The 15,322-nt window shown below is 41.2% G+C and overlaps 1 protein-coding gene across 1 annotated transcript in view; it reads left to right on the top strand.

Moving 5' to 3' along the window:
- The window catches only part of LOC132398062 (non-POU domain-containing octamer-binding protein-like), a 98,733-nt gene extending 87,699 nt beyond the window's left edge, over nt 1-11,034 (top strand). The window contains exons 13-14 of the transcript XR_009513533.1: nt 9,782-9,894; nt 10,558-11,034. The gene's annotated coding sequence lies outside the window, so the exon portion shown is untranslated. The remainder of the gene's footprint in view (nt 1-9,781; nt 9,895-10,557) is intronic.
- The last annotated feature ends 4,288 nt before the right edge of the window (nt 11,035-15,322 follow it).

Genomic DNA, 15,322 nt, shown 5'->3' with positions numbered 1-15,322 from the left:
CAAGACCACTTCAAAGGCACTGAAAACACCTCGAAGCACAGTGCAGTCCATCGTGGAAAAAGTGGGGGAAAATACAAAGCTACAGCCACACTGCTTTAGGCCATAGAAGAATGGCACTTGCAAGAATGGCACTTGCAAGTTACTGAGTGTCCTGCAGAAGTTGGTGGCTGCAACTGAAGATGAGCTTAGGGCTACCCAATAAGGCTTTGTCCAGAAAGGGTATTTATGGAAGAATGGCAAGGAATAAGTCCTGGCTTTCAAAGTGTATCCTTGCTTGTAAAGCTTTTCAAAGCATCTCATAAGATGGAGTAAGGAAGGAGCTCTTGTGGTTGGATGACACTGAAGTGGACATTTTTGGCCTCAATACTATGTGGTGTCTGGTGTAAATCTAATACTGGGTATCGGTCAAGTAACACGATCCCTACTGTAAAGTTTGGTGCAGGTTCATCGGTTTATGGGGATGCTTTTCAGCAGCTGGGACTGGAAATCTGGTCAGGATTGATGGGAAGATAATTACAGAGACCTTGGATTAAAAACATAACCTCTACCAGAAAGTAAATTCATCTTAAAGCAGGACAACAGCCCAAAACCCAGAGCAACCATAGATAGTGGCTTCAAATGAAGAAAATTAATTTCCTTGGGTACCCCAGAGTTCTGATCTTAATCCTTTCAAGCATTTCTGGCAAGACCTCAAGATTCCTGTCCATTGCCACTCTCTTTCTCCCCCCCCCCACCCCCAAACTAACGTGGCACACCTTGAACATATTTTGCAAGGAGGAGTGGGCAAATCCTGTTCCATCACATTGTGCAAAACTAATACCGTAGATTCCGGACTACAGAGCGCACCTGATTAAAAGCCGCACGCTCTAATTTTAGAAAGAAAATCAATTTTGTACTTGTACAGGCCGCACCGGATTTTAAGCCGCAGGTGTCCCACGTTGTAATATGAGATATTTACACAGAAAGATATTACACGTGAGGATTTTTTAACTTTTAATTAAATCCGTATGGTAACATAAACAAATACATATTGCAAATGCTTTTTTTCGAACAGTGCCTGTAACACAGCTACTTTTAAATATACATACGTATCGGTAACACACAAATTACGTTGCGTATACTTTTTTACTGAACAGTGCACGAACAACATTCCAATATCTCCTAACGACTGGTAAAAAAAATATATATACTGCAGCCTACCAGGAAAAGTTATTGATCGCCTTCTTCATCTTCCTCCTGCGCACTAAAACCATCAAAGTCCTCTTCTTCAGTGTCCAAATTGAACAACCTCAGGATCTCGTCACTCACTTCAGTCTCTTCGTTGTCACTCTCACTTGAGCGCGCGTGGTCCTCTTCATCACGCAGCAGTCCAGCCTTTTGAAACCCGTTGGTGATGGTGGATGTTGTGACACGGCTCCACGCATTTAGGATCCACTGGCAGACTTGAGTTAAAGATGCTCTTCGCATGCGTCCTGTTTTGGTAAAGGATTTCTCGCCGCTCGTCATCCAAGCCTCCCACTCAACGCGCAGCGCCACTTTAAATGCCCAGTTCACGCTGATGTCCAGTGGCTGCAAATACTTCTTGGTGCCCCCAGGAATCACAGCTGGAATTGAGTTTGTACTCTTGATGGTAGCTTTCACTGAATCTGTTATATGGGCCCTCATGCTGTCCATAATGAGCAATGCTTTTTTTCTGTGAAAAAATCCCCCTGGTCGCTTGGCGTAGCACTCTCTCAGCCAATCCTTCATTAGACTCTCCATCATCCAACCTTTCTTATTGACTTTCACCATGATTTCTTTTGGGAATTTTTCCTTTGGCATTGTCAGCTGCTTAAAAATTACCATCGGTGGAAGCTTTAGTCCGGATGCTGTGTAGCTCAGAACACAAGTAAAATACGTTCTCTCATGGCCACTTGTTTTCAGTGTGATGGATGAGTCACCTTTTTTATTAACAGTCCGAGTGAGAGGCTGGTCAAACGTCAAAGGTACTTCATCCATATTTATGATATCATCTGGCCTGATGGAATTCTCCGCTATCTTTGTTTGAGTGAATGTGCGGAAGTTAGCAAGTTTTTCCTCGTGGTCGGGAGGGAGCTGCTGACACAGAGTTGTGCGTACCCTGACGGGCAAGCCTTTTTGTCTCATAAATCTAATACACCACGATGGCCCACCTTTAAAATCTTTGATTTTCATTTTGGTGGCGATTGCTTTAGCCTTCAGTCTGATCTGCACGGTGGAAACACCGCGGCCGCCAGCTCTCTGTGTGTTAACCCAGTCTTCAAGAAAGTTTTCAAGTTTGGGCCATCTGCTATGATTACCTCTGAAAGCTTTTGTCGTCTTTTTGCATTGACTCAGTTCTTCACGCTGGTGTCTCCACCGTCTCACCATCGATTCATTTATGCCAAGGTTATGTGCAGCAGCTTGATTTCCTTCTTTAACTGCCAGATTGATCGCCTTTAACTTAAAAGCTGCATCATATGCTTTTCTTCGAGTGTTTTCCATGTTGATGAGGGTGAGTACAAATGATTGATTTACAATAACTTAATTGTGAAAGTGCGCTTGATTTATCGTACAATTTCATTGGACCTCTGTGAACTACTTATCAATTTTATTAGTCTACTGTTACGAGGCGAAATGTTTTTGGCGGCATGAAAAAAAAACATGCATTAGCCGCACCGTAGTATAGGCCGCAGTGTTGCCGCAGTGTTCAAAGCATGGGAAAAAAGTAGCGGCTTATAGTCTGGAATTTACGGTACTTACCCAGAAATACGACTGCCTGTAATTGAGAGAGGTGATTCAACTAAGTCCTGAGCAAAAGTTGATGAATACTTTTTAATTGACATTTTGGTTTTTGAATTTTTAGTTTTTCATACTCTACAATGTTCCCTGCTTTTGGGTTCTACTGTTATTTTTTTAAAAAATGTGGTTTACAATTTAAATATTTTCAGTTAAATTGATCAGAATCCTTAGTTGTAATACTCATTAATGAGAACAAAGGGTTGGGGGCTGAATACTTTTGCAAGGCGTTGTATATGACAGCTTCCAACAGTAAGTATGGTACGAGGGTACAAATGTGGAGTGTGAATTTCCATAAATTGTTTTGTAGAACTGTGCAATCATTTCATTTAATTTTCCAATTTAAGTATGTGAACATTTGTGAAATTGAATTAGAAACATCATTATAGGGGAAAGGTTTATATTCTCAAACATCGACACTGAATTGTAGGAGAGGAAAAAATGATTACACTTACAATAGATATGGTGCATTTAAGGAAAATGCAACAATGTCTTGAAATTCCTGTATCTGTATCAAAAAGGAAGTACAAGGCCATTATTAACAGTATATTTTGCTTTAGAACAAATAGTATAGTTCAACCTGATGTAGTTGAAACAATTAATGCACATGATGGCAACAGATTGGCTAATGAAAAGAATTCAATTATAGTCAGTCAGGACCATGTGCAGAACTGGGTATCAAATTGCTCAATGTTGACAGATTTGGAAATTCAAGTTGTTTCTTGTGTCATTGCGAGATAATAAAATAACTGTACCCAGAATACTCGTACTCTTACAATTCAACCACACTTTATTTTGTGTACAAGGAGACCTGCATGGCCCATCTCCACACTTCTGAATTCTGAAAAGAGAAATGTGATTTTTATACAGAATTGGCTAGCAGTAACAGATATTGACTTATGTAATCTCTACATAATACAGGTGTTACAAGTCAATAGAAACTGCAAATTGACAACTGATGACGCTTCAAAGCTTTTAAGCAATTGTCTTTTAGTTGTTGTGTATATCCTGGATCGCTTGTGTCTTCTCAGAGGCCCCTGGCGTGCAAAGGGAATCTTGGCTCTTCATTGACCTTTGTTACCTGGACTGTCTGCAGTCTATCCTTACTAGGATATTGTTAACCCTTGCCTTACTGCAATGTCCACACTTAGATACGACACTGGGCAGCTATAATGAGCTGAGCGATTTTGGAGTCTGGCCCTGCAGGATTATGGTCGAAAGAGGATAATCATTGAGCACCTGTGTTTGTCAGTTTCAGCACAAGTGTTACTATCTACTCAATGTGCAGAACACCAATTTATATATTCAGTATTGAATATGCCAGTTTTAATGGAAGAGAAGGGTGCCTGAATCCCATTGGTTGTATAAGTAAAACTTGATACTTTCTGGTTTAAAATTTACCACTGGCCTCACCAGTTTTATCACTGCTAATTTGTCATATGGAATAGCAGCAAGTATTTTAAGTGATTGCAGGCAGTTTTGAGAGTTGATAGATACTTGGAACTAGTCTAGATTTTTTTTGTTTTGGTAGTTAGAGGGTAAACAATTGAGATGTCTCTTGGGAGTATATGGTCCTTTGGATTCCTGCAATTTTTTGTTATTTGGTATTGCAGCTACATGTCGTGGGCACATTGAACAATCTTTATTTTAGCTGAGTTTCAAAACTTCAAGCTAGTTACTTCAGTGGTTCTGATCACATCCTGAAACTTTTATTTATGTGAAATTTGATTATTTCACAGCTGTTCTTAATTGTTGATTGTTTTGGTGGTCCTAAATCATAATGCTGGCACTATCTACAAAGTTCCATATGTTGAATTAATCTCAACTATACTACATTTATATTTTCTGCATTTTCAATCCATGTTGGGTATCAAAGGTTATTGTGAATCTCCAGAATTTATTAATCCCCTTGGATGTTTATGATCAATAACATTAGCAACCCCCAAATTATGTGGATGCACTTTCCCCTATGTTAGTCCAGTTTGCTAATCTCTGATTTTTACTAAGAGATGGACAGTTGACTTCTATAAGGGGTGTTAATCTCAGATAAGATGTGATCTTTTTGATTTTTACTTGATTTGCAAGCTTTGCTAAGGAATAAGTTGAGAGCTGCTCTGGGAGGATCTTGCATGTATGCAATCCTTTTAATGTTGTTAAGGACCTAGGGAGTCCTTACCCCACTCAGTTTGTCCAATTCTTCAGGCTTTCCCTCCATAAATCTGTAAGAGTTGGATCAATTTTGTTGGTTGTGGAGTCCTTCAATGTTCACTGCCTGACTGGAAGCCAAGTCTATCACTGGCAAAAGCTGCAAACCACATTAAAACAAGTGGGCATTGCCTGGCTTAAATTACCTTTCAAAACCTTGCCAAGCCTGTTTACAAAACTCATTTCAGTATATCATTCAAAACCTGACATCCTTAGCACCTGATCTGTACACTCTAAATGTTTATTAGATAGCTATGTTCACCACACTCTATTTGAGTATAGCTTCAATTTTCTTCCTTGTACCTTATTAACTTACCATCTTTTCACTGACTTTCCATTTATTACCACATTGCAGCAGGAGCTTCATCTTGTTTCTGATGACAGCTATTAGAATGAACAAACACTTCTGTTTGTGCCTAAGACATGCCTGCCACTTCTATGGGACAGCCTGAGTTATCCTATGATAATCTAGCGATGTTCATCAACTCTATCAACTGTGCAAATTTGAAATTGCTAAGAGATAAATGACGCTCGCAACAATCTCAAGCGGCTACACTCATGCCGTTTTCTTGCAGTCTACCTCAGCTTATTGTATTAATGAAGCTGGTTGGCTGCCAGGACAACTCTTAAGATGCATGGATTGCTAAACTGCTAAATCAAGTGGTGAATAAAAATCTTTGCTTTAAGCTAAATCTCTGTTTGCTAATGCTATTTGGTGAACCTTTGTGACATCACTGGAGAGATTTTTTTTACCTGTTGAGATGATCTCAGTTGACATGTAAGTTTTGAATCTTATCATAAACTGCTGCATCTTTATCTACTATTGGGTTTGGATCTTATTTGTGCTTAGAGAAAATAGACCAGTGAATGAGAAGTGATTGATATAAGTAGATACCTGACCCACCCCAGATTTCTGCTGGCCATTGATTCAGTCTTGGCCTGCTACTTTCCTGCTACATTTGGACTGGTATTTTTTTTTCTTCTGTTTTTCTGTAATCAATGGGAATAACCTCCTAATTGACCCAATCTCTCTTTGTGGCACTTCAGCTATCTCAGAATCAATCTAGTGTAGCTTGTCAGCCATGCACTGCAAGAATATCCATCCTTGGATAAGGAAACCAAAACTGCACACAGCATTTAACTTGTGATTTCATCAAGAATTTGCATAACTTTATCAAGGCATTCCTGGTCCAGTACTTGAATCCAGTTGCTATGAAGGTCAAACTTACTTGTGCATGCTTACTTTCATTGACTGGTGCATAAGGAGGCACAGGTCTCATTATACTTCACCCTTCCTAAATATAAATAACCAGCCTTCTTTCCTTCCTTGTTAGAGCCTCAAACTGTCCTTAAGTGAAATAGTTGTGTTATATTAGTTGTCTTCTAATCTAGTGAAACCACTTTAGCAATAAGAATATAATCAATGTCTCTGCTACTTTTAGGGCAACTTCCTAAAGTGCTATAACAGCATGCTACTTGTGTTTGAGATGGTTTCCCCTTGTCCCACCAAGAATGCATTGTGTGTTTTATAAGTAAGTCACACTTTTAGAAGTGTCCTGTTGATTGATGAAATATAGTGTGGCTAATTCTCATAGTTCCTAACTCTGTCTTTATGTGCAATTGTTTGTTTGTGATGTGTGAGTGACCTGTGCCAGACAAATTTGTTAGCAATTTCATTGTGCTTTTCTGAACTGGTGTGTGGTCCATGTAAGGCTAGTGACTTGTTCATCCTCTGAATGAGTAACTTTTGAGGATTCTTCAATGTTCATTTGCTGCATCTTTGGTGTATAAAGGGATAAACTAGGACTATCATGGTAAGACTAATTTCAATTATCATTATTACACTGTACTATTGATTTTTGATGACTCCAGCTACATAATGACTTGCCTGAAATGTGTGTAGATGGCTCTGATTTTCAGGTTACTTTTCACGTCTCTAGCTATGCAAGTGTAAGTAGCAATTGTTCAGTGGCTGCCTCTGCTTTCTGGTTCATGCTCTCACTTATGCGAATAATCAGATAGTATTTAAGTGTGTGTACGAGAGAAAGACATAGCATAATGATTTTTTGTGGCTGGACAGAACTGAATATGCAAAAGTGCATGTTTAGAGGGGGATGGTTGTATCTTCAAGAAGAGCTGTGAGCATCAATATGCAACATCAGGGTTAAGAAAGCAGAGTGAACAGATAATTTGGGAGAAGACAATTTGGGTATTACTACAGCCGTCATTACTTGTGCTCAACTTGTCAGCACAATCAGGAGTAAGCGCTAGCTTTTTGCTGTCATCTGTGTCAGAAAACAGTGGGATCTTGATCAGTTATAGATATGGATGGAGAAATGGCAGATGTGGTTTAACCGGCCCAAATGTGAAGTGTTGCACCTTGGTAGGTCACATGTAAAGAGACAGGACACTGTTAGGGGTAAGACCCTTAGCAGTGTTGATGAGCAGAGCGACCTTTGGGCTCCAGGTTTATAGCCTCCTGAAAGTGGCTATACAGTGTGATAAGGTGGCTAAGACAGCAAATGATATGTTTGCCTTATTCGTCAAGGCATTTGAGTTCAAAAGTCAGGAAGTTATGTTGAAGCTTTATAAAATTCTAGGCTGTATCTGGAGTACAGCATGCAGTTCTGGTCACATTAGGTTTTGGAGAGGTTCATCAGGATGATGCCTGGATTAGAGGATATGCTAAATCTTGTGTTTTCTCTGGAGCTTTGGATGCTGTGAGTATTTTGAATAGAGGTTTATAAGATTAAGAGAGACATAGAAAGAGTAGATGTCCAGTATCTTTCTAGTGTTGAAATTTCTAAAATCAGAGGGCATGCATTTAAGGTAGGGGTAAGTTTTTTTTAAAAACACTAGTGGGTGTCTGAAAGGTGTTGCTTTGGAGTAGTGGTAGAGGCAGAAACTTAGAGATTTTAAGAGACCTTTAGAAAGGCAGATGAATATGAACGTTGTGTAGGTAGAGGGGATTAGTTTAGTTGGCTATTTGATTACTAATTTATTTGGTTTGGTTCAACATTGTGAGCTGAAGAACCTGTTCCTGTGCTGTACAGTTCTATGTTGTATTTTTGCATTGCAGGAAGCCCCAGACAGAGGAAATAGCTGTGTGACAAACACGAGAAAATCTGCAGATTCTGGAAATCCAAAGCAACATGCACAAAATGCTGGAGGAACTCAGCAGGCCAGGCAGCATCTATGGAAAGAGTAAACAGTTGACGTTTCAGGCCAAGACCCTTCATCACAACTGGAAAGGAAGGGGCAAGGAGTCAGGCTGAGAAGGTGTGGGGAGGGGGAGGAAGGAGTACAAGATGGCAGGTGATTGGTGAAACAGGGAGGAGTGAAGTAAAGAGCTGGAAAGTTGAATGGGAAAAGAGATAAAGGGCTGGAGCAGGTGGAATCTGAACAGAGGATAGAAATCCTTGGAAGAAAGCGAAGGGCAAGGAGCACCAGAAGAAGGTGATGGGCAGGTAAGAAAAAAGGTGGGGGGAGGGGAACAAATGGGGAATGGTGAGAGGAGAGAGGTATGGAGTTACTGGTAGTTCGAGTAATCGATGTTCATGCCATCTGGTTGAAAGCTAGCCAGATAGAATACAAGGTGTTGCTCCTCCAGTCTGAGTGGCCTCATTGTGGCAGTAGAGGAGGCCGTGGACTGACATGTCAGAATTGGAAGTAGAATTGAAATGGGGTGGCCACTGAGAAAATCGACATTTTGTGGCAGATGGAGCAAAGGTGCCTTGGCGAAGTGGTCTCTCAATCTACATCGGGTCTCACTGATATATACACACATATATAAGGCTATACCAAGAGCTCCGGATATTGTAGATGACCGCAACAGACATACAGGTGAAGTGCTGTCTCACCTGAGAGGACTGTTTGGGGCCCTGAAGAGTGAGGGTGCACTGTAGGGATAGGTCTGGCTCTTGTTCCATTTGCAAGGATAACTCATACAGCTCTGAGTTGGTGGACTTGTAATGAGTGCTTGCGTCTAGCCTGTGGAATGATATTTTACTTATGGAATCCTACTGTCAGGCAGAACTTGAGAAATGTGTATCTGTTTCATAGTTTCTAAAAGGAAAATCATTGTCAGAATTTTAAGGGTAATGCTTCTCTTTGATATAGACCCAAAAACTGCCACTGAGACACTAACTGGCAGGAACCCAAACTGGTGAAGAAAATGCTTGGAAGACCTGTGGTGTACAGATTTTGAGCATTAGAGTTGCTCAAGTGAACTTCAAGAAGTCGAGAGTTGAAATAGTCCGGGGTAGGTGTATGATATTGATGGGATTTTGGACTAAAGGTAATGAGTCTTAGTGTTATGCAGCATCGAAACTGGCCCAACTAGTCCATGCTAAGGTATTTATTAAATCTAGCCTCATTTGGTTGCTTTTGGCTTACATCTCTAAACTTCTTCAACCCCTACACCTGTCCAGTGGTTTTTAAAAATTGCATTTGAACCTGTGGTCATCACTTCCTCTAGCTGCTCATTCCACATACCCACCACCATGGGAAGTAAAAGTTGCTACCTGGAACTGTTCAGCTCATTTTAAAACTCTATGCTGCTGCTTTTAGAGCATTTGCTCTCTGGAAAAAGACCATCCACCTTATCTGTGCCCTCTTCATTTTTCGTAACTCAGTCTCCTGTGTTCCAGAAGAGAGAAATGCCCTAATTTATCCAGCCTCTATTGGTGTGGGAGGAGGCTATGATTTTTAGGTCCTGATGATGTAAGTGAAGTGACCAAATAAAACAAAAGATTACATTTTATATTTTTAAACTTCTAAGGTCTGATGCTGGTCTTGCTGCAACTCCAGATCGGAGGTGGACCTGGGAAATCTCAAGAATAAATAAAAACAATGCCATCTACTTTATAGATTTAGTAATGCAGAAGTCAAGAGGTAAGTAAAATCAGTAGAAAGTTGTGAAACAAATTGTGGGACAGTGGCAGCACAGAGGCCAGGGTTGTGAAAGATGTGTCTGGAGTTCAACTCTCACCACCTCAGCTGAGCCACTTAGCAACTTAAAGCAGGAGGTGCTGTAGATAACTAGGGTAGTGTGATAGTGCAACTCTTACTGCTGCTGCTTTTGGCTCCAGGGACCAGGTTTGATCTTGACATCTAGTGATGTCTGGAGTTGGTGATCTCTCTGACCACATGGGGTTTCCTCTGGGTGCTCTGGTTTCTGTCCAAGATTCAAAGATGTGCTACTAGGTTAATTGGTTACTGTGAATTATTACTGATAGTAATCAAAGAAGAGTTGATAGGTATGTTGGAGAAAGGTGTGAGTACAAGGAAAAGATTATGGGGGTAGGGGAATTGAATGAATGGGACTGCTTGCCTGGGTATAGTAGAATCAAAGTCTCTCTTCCCCTCTCCCGTCACCCCCATCTCCCACTGCCCTGCCCTCGACCCCCATGCCACACTACACCCTCGCCGCCACACCCTAACACGTGCACGTGTGCATGCCCTCGCCAACACCTCCCACCACCTCTACCTTTGTTAAGCTACTTGCATAACTGCAAAGATACAACACTGCAAAATTCCAATTATTTTCTTCTCCAGCTCCTGGCTGCCTGTGACCTGCACCGTCTGGAAGAGCGAGGGCAGCAGCTGCGAGAACTTTTACATCTGAAAATTTCATTCCAAATCGCTCTATCTTCTATTCATCATTATTGGTTCAAGATCCGTGAATTTGCTACCTTGCATCACTACAGGAATTGTAGCAATTTGGAAAGGGCAATTGTGGATGGACATGTGTGTATTGAAAAAGTAATCAAAATGTATTATCAATCTGTTGCTCATGGGGACATAATATATTCAATAACAGGAATGTATGAAATAAAATAAGTATTAATGGGTGTTCAGTTAGTGCTTGCAACATAATTGCAATATATTCTCAGTAGCACCTTACGACAGTTAATGAGGATTTTGAATAAAATTTGTGATAATACATAAAGGAATGAATGTAAAATTGATTATTTGTATTTATGTAATCCTGTGCAACAAACTACAAAATAATAAAATACCGATATTTGAATGTAACCTGTGAGATGGCAGTTCCTTGATGTATTAGATTTGAATACATAAACTATTTTGTATGTAGCAAACAAAAATGGTTTGCATGGTGGAAATTGGTATTGGTGCAAAAAATGTATTATGAAAAAGATACAACAGTGGGGCGGTGATTACAACCAAACAGCAAGGCTGGAACTGAAAATGGGTTAAAGCTGCAGCAGGTAAAAGTCTACTTCAGCAGACATGACCAGAAACAAAAGTGGTAGCACAGAAGGAAGGAAAAGGGTGATTGAGGGAGCTGGAATCTTCAGCAAAGCACTAGAATATTCCTATTGGCAAGGGATCAAAATTCTTCTCAAGTTAAAATGGCAATAATGCTTGGGAATATTTGTCACCATAAATTATTTGTGGCTTTTGTATAAACCTAGTCATTGCCAGCAAAATGGCATTTCATAAATGTTAGAACTACAATCTCAAGAGTCTCATGAGAATGTACCTCGGCTCTACAGTCTCAATGTAAGCGATTGTATTTCAAGTAAATAACTCTGCTTTAATATTGAAATATCTTTCAATATTAGATATTGGACAGAGTGGATGTGATGAGGATGTTTCCTGTTGTGGGAGAGTCTAGGACCAGATGGCACTGCCACAGAATAAAAGGGATGTCTTCAGAGCAGAGATGAGAAATTTCTTTAGCCAGAGGGTGGTGAAATCTGTAATTAATTGCTACAGATGTCTATGGAAGCCAAGTTATTGGGTATATTTAAAACAGTTTGGTAGGTTTTTGAGTAATAGCATTCCACCTTAACCTGAGGGATGCCAATATCCTTAGCAAATTAGCTGGAGCTGTTGTGGGGGTGGAAAGATATGGTGATCAGTGATAGGGCTGAGAATGGGGCAATGGGTATATAATTAGATGGTGTGCAGTGAGACTCAGGAAACATAGAAAACCTACAGCACAATACAAGCTCTTTGGCCCTCAAAGCTGTGCAGAACATGTCCTTAGAAATTACCTAGGGTTACCCATAGCACTCTACTACTAGTCTGAGCTCCATGTACCTGTCCAGGGATCTCTTAAAAGACCATATCTTATCCGCCTCCGCCACCGTTGCCGGCAGCCCATTCCACGCACTCACCACTCTGCGTTTTTTTTTAAAAAAACACCTACTTCCAAGCACTTAAACTGTACCCTTGTGCTAGCCATTTCAGCCCTGGGAAAAATCCTCTGGCTATCTATGCGATCAATGCCTCTCATCATCTTATACACCTCTATCAGGTTACCTCTCATTATCCATTGCTCCAGGGAGAAAAGGCTGAGTTCACTCAACCTATTCTCATAAGGCATGCTCCCCAATCCAGGCAACATCCTTGTAAATCTCCCCTGAACCCTTTCTGTGGTTTCCACATCCTTCCTGTAGTGAGGCGACTAGAAATGAGCACAGTACTCCATGGGGTCTGACCAGGGTCTGATATAGCTGCAACATTACCTCTTGGTTCCTAAATTCAATCCCATGATTGATAAAGGCCAATGCACCATATGCTTTCTTAACCACTGAGTCAATCTGCGCAGCAGCTTTGAGTTTTGAGCTTTGACTCTGACCCCAAAATCCCTCTCATTCTCCACACTGCCAAGAGTCTTGCTATTAATACTATATTCTGCCATCATATTTGACCTACCAAAATGAACCACCTCACACTTATCTGGGTTGAACTCTGCCACTTCTCAGCCTAGTTTTGCATCCTATCAATGTCCCGCTGCAACCTCTGACAGGCAGATGATAGGGCAATGATGCATTGTAACATGGGGACAAAATCTAAAAGGGTGACAGATACAGGACTGATTTGTGATATTTGAATGTATGCAGGTAAATGATCTTGTAGCACAGAGAATGGCAGGTATTTTGCTGTGGACATCACTGAGTTGTGGCTGAAAGAAGATCATAGTTGGAGCTTAACATCCAAGGATATACATTGTATCAAAAATGCAGGCAGGTATGCAGAGGGGGTGGGGTGGCTCTTGGTAAAAAGTGATGTGGGCACATTACAACAGGAGATAGAAAATGCATGTCAAAAGGACAACGTTACCATAGTCATGAGGGATTTCATTAGGTAGATTGGGAAAATCAGATTGGTGCTGGACCCTGAGAGAGAATTTGAATAATGCCCATGAAATGGATTTTTAGGACAGCTTGTTGAGCCCACTGGGGAAAAAGGTTACTTTGGTTTGGGTGTTGTGTAATGAACCAGATTTGATAAGGGAAGTTAAGGTTAAAGGAACCCTTAGGATGCAGTGATTGTAATCTGATAGACCACGCAGCAATTTGAGAGGAAGAAGCTTAAGTCAGAATTATTACTGTGGAGTAAAGGGAATTACAGAGGCATGATAAAGGAGAAGGTCAAAATTGACTGAAAGGGGACATGAGCAGGGAAGACAGCAGGAGGAGAGTTATCTGGATTCTCTGTTTCAGGAAGTAGTCACATCCATTAGTTGCCTCAAATTCGGTCTATGGTCAGGGGCAAGAAAGTGAGACTACAAGTGAGGTGGGTAGTGGGATCTGAGAGAGAGTGCTGGAGGAGCCTCAGCCCTTGAGCTTGTCCTACAGGTCTGAGATTCTAGCTCCCTGTGTGGATGAAAGTGGGGGCTATAGGATGAGCAACCTAACTGTGTCACCATAGTTCAGGGAGCCATTCAAGAGGGGGGAGAGAAGAAAAATGTAGTGATAATTGGAATTAGTATAGTGTGGGCTGAAGGCTGTATTGCCTGCCTGATGTCTGGGTTTGGGAGATCTTAGCAGACCTACAGAGGAATTTGCAGTAGGAGGGGAAAGATCCAGTTGTGGTCCATCTGGGTACCAACGACAAGAGGTTCTGTTAGGGGAATTGGAGCAGCTAGGGACTAAATTGAAAAGCAGAATCAAAAAAGCAGTAATCTCTGGATTACAACCTGAGCCATGTGCAAATTGGCATAGGGTCAGGAAGATTAGAGAGTTAAATGTGTGGCTCAAGGATTGGTGTGGGAGAAGTGGGTATGAATTCATGGGAAGTTGGCATCAGCATTGGGGAAGGAGGGAGCTGTACCAATTGGACGGACTCCACCTGAACCGTGATGGGACCTGGATCCTAGTGAATCGCGTAACTAGGGCTATGGATAGGGATTTGAACTAAATAGTAGGGGTGTGGGGATTCAAGATTGGAGAAAAAGTAAAAATGAAAAGTGTGGATAAAGATGAAGAAAAAGCAAAAGATAAAGAGAAAAGTAAGAGTGAAGAAAAGTTGTGCAGAAGAGTAAAAGATTACAAGATTTTAAAAGCATTATGAGTAACTGCACTTTATTTGAATGCCTGTAGTATTCGAAACAAGGTCAATGAACTTGTTGCACAAATCAGTACAAGGAGGTATGATATAGAGGCCATTACAGAGATGTGGTTACAGGGTGGAGAGGATTGGGAATTAAATAGACAATAGGTGCAGAAGTAGACCATTCGGCCCTTCGAGCCTGCACCGTCATTCTGAGATCATGGCTGATCATCTACTATCAATACCCGGTTCCTGCCTTGTCCCCATATCCCTTGATTCCCCTATCCATAAGATACCTATCTAGCTCCTTCTTGAAAGCATCCAGAGAATTGGCCTCCACTACCTTCCGAGGCAGTGCATTCCAGACCCCCACAACTCTCTGGGAGAAGAAGTTTTTCCTTAACTCTGTCCTAAATGACCTACCCCTTATTCTCAAACCATGCCCTCTGGTACTGGACTCTCCCAGCATCTGGAACATATTTCCTGCCTCTATCTTGTCCAATCCCTTAATAATCTTATAAGTTGCAATCAGATCCCCTCTCAATCTCCTTAATTCCAGTGTGTACAAGCCCAGTCTCTCTAACCTCTCTGCGTAAGACAGTCCGGACATCCCAGGAATTAACCTCGTGAATCTACGCTGCACTTCCTCTATAGCCAGGATGTCCTTCCTTGACCCTGGAGACCAAAACTGTACACAATTCTCCAGGTGTGGTCTCACCAGGGCCCTGTACAAATGCAAAAGGATTTCCTTGCTCTTGTACTCAATTCCCTTTGTAATAAAGGCCAACATTCCATTAGCCTTCTTCACTGCCTGCTGCACTTGCTCATTCACCTTCAGTGACTGATGAACAAGGACTCCTAGATCTCTTTATATTTCTCCCTTACCTAACTCTACACCGTTCAGATAATAATCTGCCTTCCTGTTCTTACTTCCAAAGTGAATAACCTCACACTTATTCACATTTAACGTCATCTGCCAAGTATCTGCCCACTCACTCAGCCTATCCAAGTCACC

The sequence above is a fragment of the Hypanus sabinus genome, chromosome 8 (assembly GCF_030144855.1).
Source record: "Hypanus sabinus isolate sHypSab1 chromosome 8, sHypSab1.hap1, whole genome shotgun sequence".
NCBI classification, from domain to species: domain Eukaryota; kingdom Metazoa; phylum Chordata; class Chondrichthyes; order Myliobatiformes; family Dasyatidae; genus Hypanus; species Hypanus sabinus.
The sequence above is the reverse complement of the archived record's forward strand: the minus strand, read 5'-3'. Positions and strand labels throughout refer to the sequence as shown.